The sequence below is a fragment of the Choloepus didactylus genome, chromosome 10 (genome assembly GCF_015220235.1).
Source record: "Choloepus didactylus isolate mChoDid1 chromosome 10, mChoDid1.pri, whole genome shotgun sequence".
Taxonomy (NCBI): domain Eukaryota; kingdom Metazoa; phylum Chordata; class Mammalia; order Pilosa; family Megalonychidae; genus Choloepus; species Choloepus didactylus.
Window position 1 is genome coordinate 89,780,529 of NC_051316.1, and position 12,054 is coordinate 89,792,582.

The 12,054-nt window shown below is 40.7% G+C and overlaps 1 protein-coding gene and 1 non-coding gene across 12 annotated transcripts in view; one reads left to right on the top strand and one right to left on the bottom strand.

Moving 5' to 3' along the window:
• The window catches only part of RAPGEF1 (Rap guanine nucleotide exchange factor 1), a 165,927-nt gene that overhangs the window by 3,919 nt on the left and 149,954 nt on the right, over positions 1 to 12,054 (top strand). The window lies entirely within an intron of this gene.
• On the bottom strand, positions 7,300 to 7,406 carry LOC119505831. Its single transcript, XR_005210867.1, has one exon. It is a non-coding gene; the product is annotated as a U6 spliceosomal RNA (small nuclear RNA).

Genomic DNA, 12,054 nt, shown 5'->3' on the forward strand with positions numbered 1-12,054 from the left:
TTCTTTTGAAAAAGAGAAGCTCTGAAGTCCTGAGCGCTTGTACTTATAAGGCAGCTGTAGGCAGGAGCTGGGCAGCAGCTGCCTCCAGAGACCCCACCACTCACACTGCCGGCCATGTCACTAATTCCCATTTTCCACTTGGACTATTGATATTTGAGTTTGTATCCTCTTCCTTCGGTATTCATTTGCATTTCATCTGGAGTGTAAATTTGAAATCTTTGCCCCCTTCCTTGTTAATTCATTCCTTGGTTCCTTCATTCAGCACTGATTGAGTGCCTGCTCCACCAGGCATTGTAGAAGGCTCTGGGGATTCAGTGGTGAACTCAGTGCCTGTCATGCTGCTCTCCAGAGAAACAGGCATTGGCTTGTGCAGTGTGGGGAGTGCTGCAAAGCACAGGTTACGAAAGGATCATGCTTAAGGTGAGATGTGAAAGATGAGTCGAGTGAGCTGAGTACAACACTAGGGAAGAGGGGACCAAGACCCTGAGGAAGGGAGAGCCCTGCAGGTTGGAGGAGCTGGAAAGGCCTCTGCAGCTGGAGGGAAGAAGGGATCTACAGTTTTACCTAATATACTCATCCAAGTTTGAGTTGGTCGTTCTTTCCTTCATTGAGTTTCTTCATCAAATAGTTTACTGAGCATTGCCTAAGGGCCTGGAGTGATTTACCTTGGGGATGGCGGAGAGAGTCAATAATAATAGACATCACAAAGAAGTAAATTGTGCGGTATGTTTTTCTCTTCCCTCCCTCTCTGTGCTCCCAGCAAACCAGTCTGTCTAGAAGTTTCATCATTTATCAAACCCTCTGGCCACCTCCCTAGGCTCCCTGCAGCCTTAGAGTAGTTCAGTGAGGGGCTGGCAAAGTGACAGCAGCAGGCTCACCAAGCACACTCAAGACAATAAATATGGTTTCTCAAATGCAATACATTACTATTTTTTAAATGTGTTAGGATGCTTTTATTATGAATAAAAACAAATTTACAATGACTGCATTCATAGTAACTTTCTGTTATTACGTATTTTCTCACAACAGATATTTGAAGGATAAGTACTATCGAGTGAGGCTGTACATATATTTGGCTTAGGAAAGAGCCTCTTACTCGGATCAACAATCGCTGTATTTTGATCAATTTTAAACTCCTTTCAAATTTTGTTCTTCCTTTCTTTTCCACAGTTAGTAGTTTTTGTAATCACAGTGTATTTGGTCAAATACAGTATTTTTAATAGTACTTGTTACTCGTTCAACCCTTACTGAATGCCTCCTCATTGCCTAACACTGTGTAATGCCTCGTTGGGGCACAGAGCCAGCAGGATTCTTGCTCTCACAATCACAGTCCAGGGGGTAATGTTAACCTTCTTGAACATTTCTCCAATTTTCTGTAGTTTTCAGGACACATTTAGATATTAGAGCAGGGCTGAGTCCACCTTCTTTTGCACTGGAGGGCAGCTAAAGGGCAGAAAAATTTAGTATCACAGACCTAGAAAGTGAGAAACTAATTCCAGTCTCCAGCTCCCTGCCCAGCCCCATTCTGCCATTGCAGATCACTGCTTAGAGCCCCCGTACTATTGGGGACACAGTAACTCATGCTTCTAAATTATTTTCTGATCCTGAAAAAAGAAATCAATCAGTTAAATTAGGATAGACCCAATGCAGTCTTTAGGTGGCCTATAATACTAATAACATTAGCCATACTATAAGGAGATAAGAAATAGCATGAACACAGAATAAATGTGTTTTAAAAAAATCAGCCATAGCAGTGCTAAATGTTTCCTGGTCTCCTGAGCAGCTGTTGGCAGAGGTGATTTGAATGAGATTCCTTGCAGCCAACAGACCTGATATGAGGCCTATTAAGATGAGTCATGTATGAGCTTGCAGAAAAATCATTTCCCAAATTATCCTGGATTGGTGACTGCCTTGAACACCAGGCTAGGCCTTACCTCAGTCCAGCTGAATGTGTTCCCTGTTGCCATAATAAGATGACGCACTGGAAAGAGGAGAAGCCTGACAATGCTGTACCCTTACTGCACCCATGTGGCCTCCAACCAGGATGCCTTGCTGCTGGGGACAGGTATTCCTCTGACTTGTCGTCCACCTTGCCCCAAAAACTGTGTTACAAATAAATAAGTAAAACCCACAGTTTGTGAATTATTAAGGGCTCTGTCATGTAAAAGGCCTGTCATCTTAGTTTCTGGTAACTTGTTTTAGACTATTTGATTAACAGTCTGAGACCTGGCATCGTGATCTTGGACGATTCTTTCCTGTTTCCGGGTCTCCTTTTCTCAATCTGTGTTAGGAAGGATTGGAACTCTAAAATTAATGTTCCTCTTTTTTTTTAAAAGCAGGTTCCTTTTTATATATGAGAAAGCCATTAGATAACCGATAACAGGGAAGTCACTTTGGGTACAAGAGTCCTTCCTGCTTAGCTGTGGCCCTGAGGCTCCTCGGTGGACCTTCAGTGTGAAAACCCACTTCCTGAATCCTCTCACAGCCTTTACCAAAACCATCTTCCTCTTGGGGACTCTTTGTGCCTTTTCTTCCTCCAGGAGATAGTAAATTCCATGGGGCTTTCCCCAAGTAAAAACTTTGAATAGGTTGATACTGTTTAACTCATTTAGAAACCAAAACCATAGTTTCTTCGCTGCAAGTTTAAAATCAACAAATATAGTCTTAAATAGACTGTAATTTCCACAAGAGGTTGCCATACTGTGCCTAGCACACACAGTATTAATACTAATTAAAAGAATGAGTAATTAAGTTACATCACAGAATGAACTTAGGTTTCTGATTCTTAGTCTCAAAAGTATTTTTAAATGCAGCTTCTTAGGGCTTGGGAGTTGTCAATTACAATGTTTCTTGATGAATGAATAGAACTGATACTTTGTCTGAACAAAAGTATGCATCTGGTTGGGGGTTCTGTGTTAACTATATGCGTTGATCAGTGTTTTTAGTGTAGTCTTCTGAAAATTAATGATGAGGCTAAAAGCAAATTCCCAGAACACTCTGTTGAGAGAACTCTAGAACATGATGAGAGACAGAGCCAGAACTCAACTCAGATATTTTATACATCTATCTACAAATCAACACACATTCCTTGAGCTTCCATGATGTACAAATGACTGTGCTTGGGTCTGTTAATACACAGGAAAAAAATACTCTTAGGCAGTGCTCATTCTGCATTCAGCATTTGGAGTTTTGCCTTAAATTTACAAACCAAGGGATAGTCAACTCTGCTCAGGCTGGCGCTCATCACAAGCACCAGAATAGGAGCTCTACTTGATATTTTTTTTCAGTTAGCCTTTGAACTTTATTGAGGACTAGTTCCCTACACCATAGCTCTCTGTTTATGGTATGACTGTATGGCATATGCTCTCCTCCAGAGGCTGGAGAAGGTAGGCTATTGGGGTTCTTCTGGCTCCTCCTTTCTTTTTTTGTCAAGGGACTTAGGCAGAGCCTCTTATTTCTTCCTCCTTTGTGAGCTGAAATGCAATGGAAACACCTAAGTGGATTAGAAATTTGAGTGTCACAATTCCTCTTTCTCCCCTCTCTTTCTTCCAGGCTGTGGTTTGAAAGACAAAGTTTGGTTCTCTAAACCAGAGTCCTGACTTGCATCCTAGACTTCTTTCTAAAATTTGTTGCTGCCCCATACTAGCTTAGACCTTTGGCTCTCATTAGGCCCTTAAAGGTGATCTTTTTCCTTGCTTTTTGCTGGCTTGTTGCACCATTTTACTGCAAATTAAGTGTTTTTTTTTGTTTTTTTTTTTTTTGTTTGTTTGTTTGTTTTACTTTTTATTTTTGAAATTGAAATAATTTCAAACTTAAAGTTGCAAAATAATACAAAAACCCCCAATATACTGCCACCCAGATACCCAGACTTAACAACTTTTAACATTTTGCCACAGTTGTTATATCATTCTATCTACCTATTTTCTAAATATTTGAGAGTAGATTGCATACATCATGCTTCTTTACTGCTTTACACTCCTATATATATTTCCTCAGAACAAGAATATTCAGTTATCAAGTTCAAGAAATTTAACATTGATATAAAGCATACAGTCTATATTTTTTTAAATTGTCTCCAAAATGTCCTTTTGGGCATTTTCTCCTCTACTGTTAGATCCAGTCCAGGATCATGTATTGCAGTTAATTGTCATTGTCTCTTTAGTCTCTCTCTTTTTTTAAAAAAACTTGCAATAACATATATACAATATAAACTTTCCCATCTCAACCACTCCCAAGCATAGAATTCAGTCTGCAGCATGCATTTGGATGTATTTGGGGTTGTTTTGTTGATGGTTTTTAATAGAACTAAATGTTACATAGGCACTTAATTATTTCCCACCAAAGTAAAACATATATAAGCTTTTATAGTGTTCAAAACATTTTGATAGATGTTTGTTTGTTTAATCATAGGGTATGGGAGTTACATAGCATTTTTCCCTGATAAGAAGGATGATAGCTAATGTTTATTGAGTACTTTCTGTGTGCCAGGCACTGTGCTAGGTGCATTCCGTTCGGATATGCATAGGATTTAATTAATTTTCTCCTTTTCATGAGAAAAAAATGGCAGGAATTTTGCCCATTTGATAATTGAGGAAAGACAAACACCAAGAAGGGAAGTGACTTGCAAAGTTGTATATTCACCGAGAGGTAGAGCTAGTTCTGCAACTTGGGTTTCACTTATCATTTCTGTCCCCCTCCGTATGCCTGTTCCCCGGGCCCCCTCAAGCAGTCTGGATCCTAGGATCTGCTGCAGAGGAACAGGAAGGCCAATTTGGAGGCACCATCCATTGCCTTTGGTTGGAACTTGCTAGGATTCCCTGGGGGGCTTTCTAACCCCTCTGCTGGACAAAAAGGTGACTCCACATCTGCCTGCAGATTTATGAAGCAGCTTCTGGTTTCTCAATTATAGAATTGGCTTAAAAAGTGCATTTTCTGAAAATATTGCAGAGGAATCTACTTTGGAAATACCTTTCACAGATGGTGAAATAGAGAGAAGTGGCCCTTATGAGTTAAAATAGCTCTATGCATCCACTTACACACTCACTCACACACCCACCTATCCACCCAGCATTGACTGAGTGCTCACTGAGCGCCAAGCAGCCTGTCAAGGCAGTGGAGGGTGCTGAGAGGATTAGAGGCAGTCTGTGCCCTTGGGGAGTTAATCCAGCCATTGCCTGTGCTATGTGCAGAAGACTTCTTGATCTTGGCTTTCACTTTTCACAGCACTCATCCAGTTGGAAGGCAGCATAGAGCCTGGGCTGGGTGGCCCCTGGGTCCACCACCAACCCACTGCATCAGTGCCCCTCACAAGGCCTTGGTCTTCCCATCTGTGAAATGAGGGGATGGAGTCAGTACAAAGCAGTGACTAAGATCATGAGATTTGGGATCCTGTAGATGAGATTTTGACTCCCAGCTCTTCCATTTAGTAGTTGTGGGATCTTGGGCATGTCAGTGAACCTGTTTAAGCCTCAGTTCTTCATCTGACTGGGGACAATAATAACAGAAGCTGCCTCATGGTGTTGAGAGAGGATTAAGTGAGATAATGCAGGTAAAGCATCTTAGCAGAATCTTTACACCTCAGCAGTGCTCAGTAAATTTTAGCTGTTTTTCTTATCTGAGAGCCCCTTCTGCTCTAAAATGACTATGTCCTTAAAAAATGGTAATATGGTAAGTGAAATCCAGACCTCTGCACTCACAGAAGGGGCGGTCTCTGGTTAGTATTCAGGTATTTCCTTTCAGGGTATTCCCCTCTGCCCCCCCCCCCCCTTTTTTTGGTACTTGAGAATGCTAAATTCCAGGGAATAGACTTTTACAACTAAGTAGTAATCCTCTGAAGAGATAATTTGCAGGAAGAGAAGATGGCATTTCATTTCACCTTCTTTTTTTTTTTTTCCTTTTTTTTTTGCTGTTGTTATTGTTGTTATTTTTTTCCCCACAACTTCAGCCATTTCCATTATTGTAAAATATAACATACATACATATAAGAAAGGTGTCACCTCTTGATGTATAGCTCAACAAGCAGTTATATAGGTAATTTCAAAAATTTTTATGGGTTATAGTTCCACAGTCTCAGTCTCTTCCCTATTATGCTATAGGAGGTATTAACAGAAAGGTAAGGACCTTCAAGGCACAATTCAGTGAGCAGCTATAGAGCAAATCCCAAAGGATGTTATATAGGCTACAGTTTCACCATGTCATTTACCTCCTTCCAGCCATTCCAACACCCCAGCATCCAAAAATATGTATTTAATTAAATAAAGTTGCAGTATTCATAGAGCTTTGTTAAATCTTATCTTGTTTGTTGCTATTCCTTCCTCTCACTTAATCTCTTTTTCCGTCTTCAAGGAAATCTAGGCAGTGAGCACTCTAATTTGTTCATATTGAAAGGGGGTATGGACAGTATGGGGAAGGGGGCTGCATTTGATTGTTGATCTTCAAGAGACTCTTGCCTCTGGGTTTTAGGACTTGTCTGGTATAAGAAACTCTGGTGGATTCAAGTTTCTGAAAGATAAAACTTAGTGAGTGAATCTTGTATAGAATCTCAGATAGGGACCTAGCTATTTGGGGGCTACTTTTGGTAAGGGCATTGCATACGTGGCTATTTGGGATGTCTAGCTGGAGCTTGCATAAGAGAAACCTCCAGGATAGCCTCTCGACTCTATTTGGGATCTCTTACTACTGTGAACTCAGCTTGTTACCTTTCTTTTCCCCCACCTTTTGGTCAAGTAGGCATTTAACAATCCCTCACTGCCAGGGCCAGGCTCGTATCTGGGAATCATGTCCCATGTCACCAGGGAGTTTCATTCCCCTGGGAGTCATGTCTCTCATGGGGGGGGGAGAGTAATGAATTTATTTGCTGAGTTGGGCTTAGAGAGAGAAAGGCCACATCTGAGCAACAAAAGAGGTTCCCTGGAGGTGCCTCTTAGGCATAATTATAGGAGGACTTGATTTATTAAGTAGTGGGTTCTAACTTCACTTAGTATATATTCTATCCCAAGATAAACAATCAGTTTCTTACATTATCTTCACTTAGTTGTACAATCATCACTCTCAACTTTAAACAATTATCATAACATAATACATCCCAGATCTCTTATCAGCTGCTCATTATTCATCCCTAATATTAGTGTAGCGTTGGTAAGATATTCCTATTAAATATAGTCTTTAATATGTAATGGGTAGTTTTTCCATACCACTCTGTTGTTAACCCTTTGCACTAGTGTCATACCTTATAAATATATCATGCTAACACTTATTTAGGTTTGTGGTGCTGCTCTGGGTTACATTCTTTTAAACAACAAAAATACGGAACGCTTCATGCATTTGCATGTCATCCTTGCACAGGGGCCATGTTACTCTTCTCTGTATTGTTCCTATTTTAGTATATGTGCTGCTGAAGCGAGCACTTGCCTTATTTCTTAATATCTATCTAGAAGGAATGGGCCTGTGCTTGGAGGCAGCTTATCTCAGCACTGATCACCAACATTATAGTTTTGCTTTGTCCGAAGAGACACCACCTCAGTTTCTCCTTGCAGGGGTGACTCTTGGGATTAATCAAGCCATCTTTGTTCAGCACTGGATCTGAAATGAACACAGTGTGTTGCTTTTGTTTTGTGACAAAATACTACAAACCATTCAAGGTCCTTATATACAAGTAATTTATAAATTGCGTTGAACAGCCACAAGGAGAGTGATTTCATACCTTTATTTTTACCCCCTTGATTAATTTTCACAGTTAGGATCAATTCAGAAGTTCTAATGTATTGTTGAGTCTTCCTTTACTTGTACTCTCCTGGGCTTTTCGCATACCTCGAAAAAAAGATGTGTAGTCTTACAAGTTTGTTAGTGCAGCTAGGAGGAAGCACAGTGCCTTCTGCAGAGAGAGCAAAGCCCATTCGACCCTTTTCACTTTCTTTAATCATCTGGTCCTGGAGGTATAGAACCTTTCACTTAATTAGCATAACTATGCTAATTTGTGCTTCTGTCTCAGCTTGTCAAAAATGCCTTACAAATATTAATTCTCTGAGCTCATCAGAAAACCAAAGGCACAGATCAAAGCATGTTTTCTGCATGTTCTGTCCTTGTTTTTTTCTGTTCATGGGGAGCTGTCTCTATTAATTATCCTAAATATGTAAGGTTGTAGACAGAAGTTTTTATATTTGACCAAGATTAGAATTGGGTTAGGGACCTGGACTACATATCAGCTCCATGTATCTGGGATCTCAAAGTTCCCTGGTCCCAGCTTGGAAGACAAAGTGCACCTACTGCTGGGGAAATCGTGTGGAACTAAAATCATCACAGAGAACTTACTCGCTGTTGTCACTAGGAATGCTTGGAGCTGTGGTGACTTTGGGTAGTGGAGAGAGAATTGGACTGGGCATCTGGGGGCCTTGCCTTCCAACCCAGCATTGCCACAAACTTGCTGTGTCCTTTGGGGCAATCCACTGACCCTCCTTGAGCTTCCGGTTTTCCCTCCATAAATTGTGGGCCTTGAACTAGAGCAGTGGCTCCTAAGCCTTTTCTTTTTTTTTTTTTTTTTGGCTCAGGATCCCAGGGATTCTGTCCCTGAGAGGAAAGATTCATTTATGTACAGATGTGGTGGTCTACCAACTGTAAATTCCTGCTACTATATGATAAATGATAATTTCTAAAACACCTTGGGTCTTGGAAAGAAGAATGGAATCTCCAGTATCTGAAATAATCGGGACTTAGTTTCTTGTCCTTCATTCAAACCTGGATTCAAGTGACAGTCAAGAATTGTTCATTTCTGTTTTTTGTTTTTTTAATAAGGATTCCATGAGATGATTCTTGGAAGCATAATGCCTATGTGGATAAAAGGGGAAAACTTCTCCCCTTCTACATGAGAATTAAATTTATGAACAGCAACACTGGCTTTTGTTGGTGTTCAGTTCTGTGTGTTAATATGTGTAGATTTGTGTGACCACTACCATAATCAGGATACAGAACAGTTCTGTCATCCTGAAAACACTCCGTCATGCTGCCCATTTATAGTCAATCTTAGCATACCACCTTTGGGATTCATCAAGTTGTTGCTTTTTTCAGTGGTTCAATCATTTTTACTGCAGAGTAGTGTACATGGTTTCCACAAACCACATAACCACTGTTTATCTGCATGAGAATTTGACCCTGTTTTCTGGAAACAGATAAAGATGGCATTTGCCAACTGTGCTACTAGGCAACATTGCTTAAGGTAAAAATGAACCTGATTAGTAAATTGCATCTGGGCTGGGAAGAACTATAATTGATCTATATTTAGTTTTGGGGGGGCATTGCACTTTGGACTTCTCTGGGTATGATGACTCTTGAAATTGGGCATGTTGCTTGAGACAGCCTGAGTAGTTAAGAGAGATATTGGCTCCTATGGGGCAGGGAGCTTCTAAGCCAGGGAGGATCCCATACCCTCTGTATGTGGATCTCTTCCCCTTGTGCTTGAGCCTCTCAGCTGTGCTGTACTCCTTTAAGGATGCTCAGAGTCCAAAGCTGCCACCTGGCAAGGTTTGGCTCCTGTTCAGTATGATTTCAAGTAGATCAGTGCCAAGAGTAGCTGTGGGAGTCTCATGAGCCCAAGAGCCTGATGGGTGTTGTAGCCTAACACATTGTTAGTCCTGAATGAATGTCACCTATTAATAACAACTCCATGAAGCTTCTTAGTGGTTGCCATCTAAGGGCTATGTCTGGATACCATCATCAGACTTATTCTTAATGAGTCGACAACATATATAGCATTTACTCTAGCATGGTGCAGGATTCCAGGCAACTGGCCACATTCTTGAGAAGGTATCGCTGGATTGGGGGAGGGAAGGGGAGAATGATCTAGGCAAAGGCAGGATCAAGGCTTTCTCCAAGAGTTCTCCTGTGGGGCATGCCCTGTGAGATGGAATGGTGCCTCCGATCTGGAGTTACTATCTTGAGATTGCCATGATATGGTCTCTGGTCTCACACGTATCATTAACATGCCTCTTTACTAACCTGGGGTGATAGCCAGTTACTGTGTTTTCTTGATACTAAAATATCAACACACATAAGAGATATCACTGACTTAGTAACACTTCTAAGGAAAAAAAGAAGAAAAAAACACATTAGAGTGGGTTATAAAATGATAAACTGATTTCAGAAGTTGAACTGGGAAAAGTATACATCTGAGAATCAAGGAAATACAGTATTAAGCATTGATTCATTCTTTCAGTTGATTTCTTGAGCACCTGCTCTTGTGCAACTCATGGCTGGGGACACAGCAATGAATAAGACAAGCCAAGCTTCCTGCTCTCCTAGAGTACATTGGGACTGGATCCGGGCTTTCTCCTCCAAGGAAGACTTAGCCTTTGATTGCAGGGTCAGACTGGATTTTTGCTTATACATGTACCTCTATTCTACCTCACAGATGTCTGGACATCAGAAGAAAATTATTTTGAGGGTTATACTCCTTGTGTAGGCTGTAACAGATGGGATAGTGATCACACATCCCAGTTTATGCCTGCTGTCCTGGCATAATTATTAATAGCACCCTTGTTGTCACTCTCAAAAGAGGTTTGGATCAGAAAATAGTGAGTAAGTAATCATTTATGACTTATTGAATCCCTCACATTTGGGTTGGAGAGGGTCTGGGTTTGTAGGGTGAGAGAACTATTCCAGAAATCTGGCCTGTTTCAATGCAGAATCAAGTCCATAGACTCCATAGGAGGGTGAGCTGAATTTGGTTTTGGTCCCATTCTCCCTTCGGGCGGCTTACATTTGCATGTTCCAATCACTGAACTCACGGAAGCGTCAAAGTCTGGAACAGTTTGGTTATAAAACATGCATATACAACAACCAGAACATGTTTTTTAATGATTTAAAATTAGATTAAGTAGATCTTAAATTCGTATTGGAATGGGTGTAAAAGATATTAGATTTTTTTTGTCATTTTAGTCTTGTAAATAAAATCAGAAAAATAATTATATAGGTGCACTAGTCTGGTTTAAGCTGGACTAAGATTTTTTTTCTTTCCTGTTAATAGTGATAGAAAAGAATATGGGGATTGAATTGTGTAAGAAGCTTCATTTTTATGCAACTTATATATATTTCATGCTTAAAGTAAACAGCCAGGAATACTGGTTGGAGACTCTGGGTTTGTGGCAGATTGGTAACTTGCAGCCCATTATATTAGCATGTATTGATGACAGGATCATAAGGGGTCAGGCAGTCCCTGTCCTGAGGACCTGCTGGGTATCCCAGAATGCTGCCTTGCCTTCTCCAGTGGTTCTCAAACTTTAGCACCTGGAGAACTTGTTAAAACACGAATTACTGGCCCCCAAACTCAGAGTTTCTGATTCAGGAGGTCTGGGGTTGGGCCAAGAATTTTAATTTCTAGTAAGTTCTTAGGTGATGCTGAGGCTACTTGTGGAGTGCAGGGGGCAGGGAGGAGACACTTTGAAACCGCTGCTTAAAGTTAAGTATGGAAAGGAATGAAAAGGGTCCTAGGAATTTGACCTAAAAAATAAAAAGCTGCCATTAGGATAGTAATAAAAATAGTAAGGATATAGCAAAACAGCTGCTGTGTGCTAATGCCAAGAGCTGTGCTACATGCATTAAAGGTGGTAGTGATCTCATTTTATAGATAAGAAAACTGAGGCCCAGGGGGGTTTACAGGCCTTGCCCAGCTGCCATATGGAAGAGCCAGACTGAAGCCACTATCCTGAACTGCCAGCATTATGTAGTGTAGTAGTCTTCAAAGATGGCAGTGGAAGTGGGTACCCAAGACAGTCCATTGAGGTTTGGGAAGAAAGTATTGAAACTTTGATTTATATTTACTGTTTTCATTTTCAAAAACAGGTAAGAAATTAAGCCCTGATGGTTTGTAAGTATGCAAATTGACAGTGGTTTCCTCACCCAGATAGTCATGGTCCCCTGTGGTACATTGGAGTATATAGGAAAGACTGGGAATCCTATGGTTCAGAAGAAGTGATAGTGGTATCCTCACCCCTGGGTTGGCTTTAACGAATTTCTATATACTGAAGTTTAAATTAGTCTGGGTAGGTGGATTTGTGGATTATA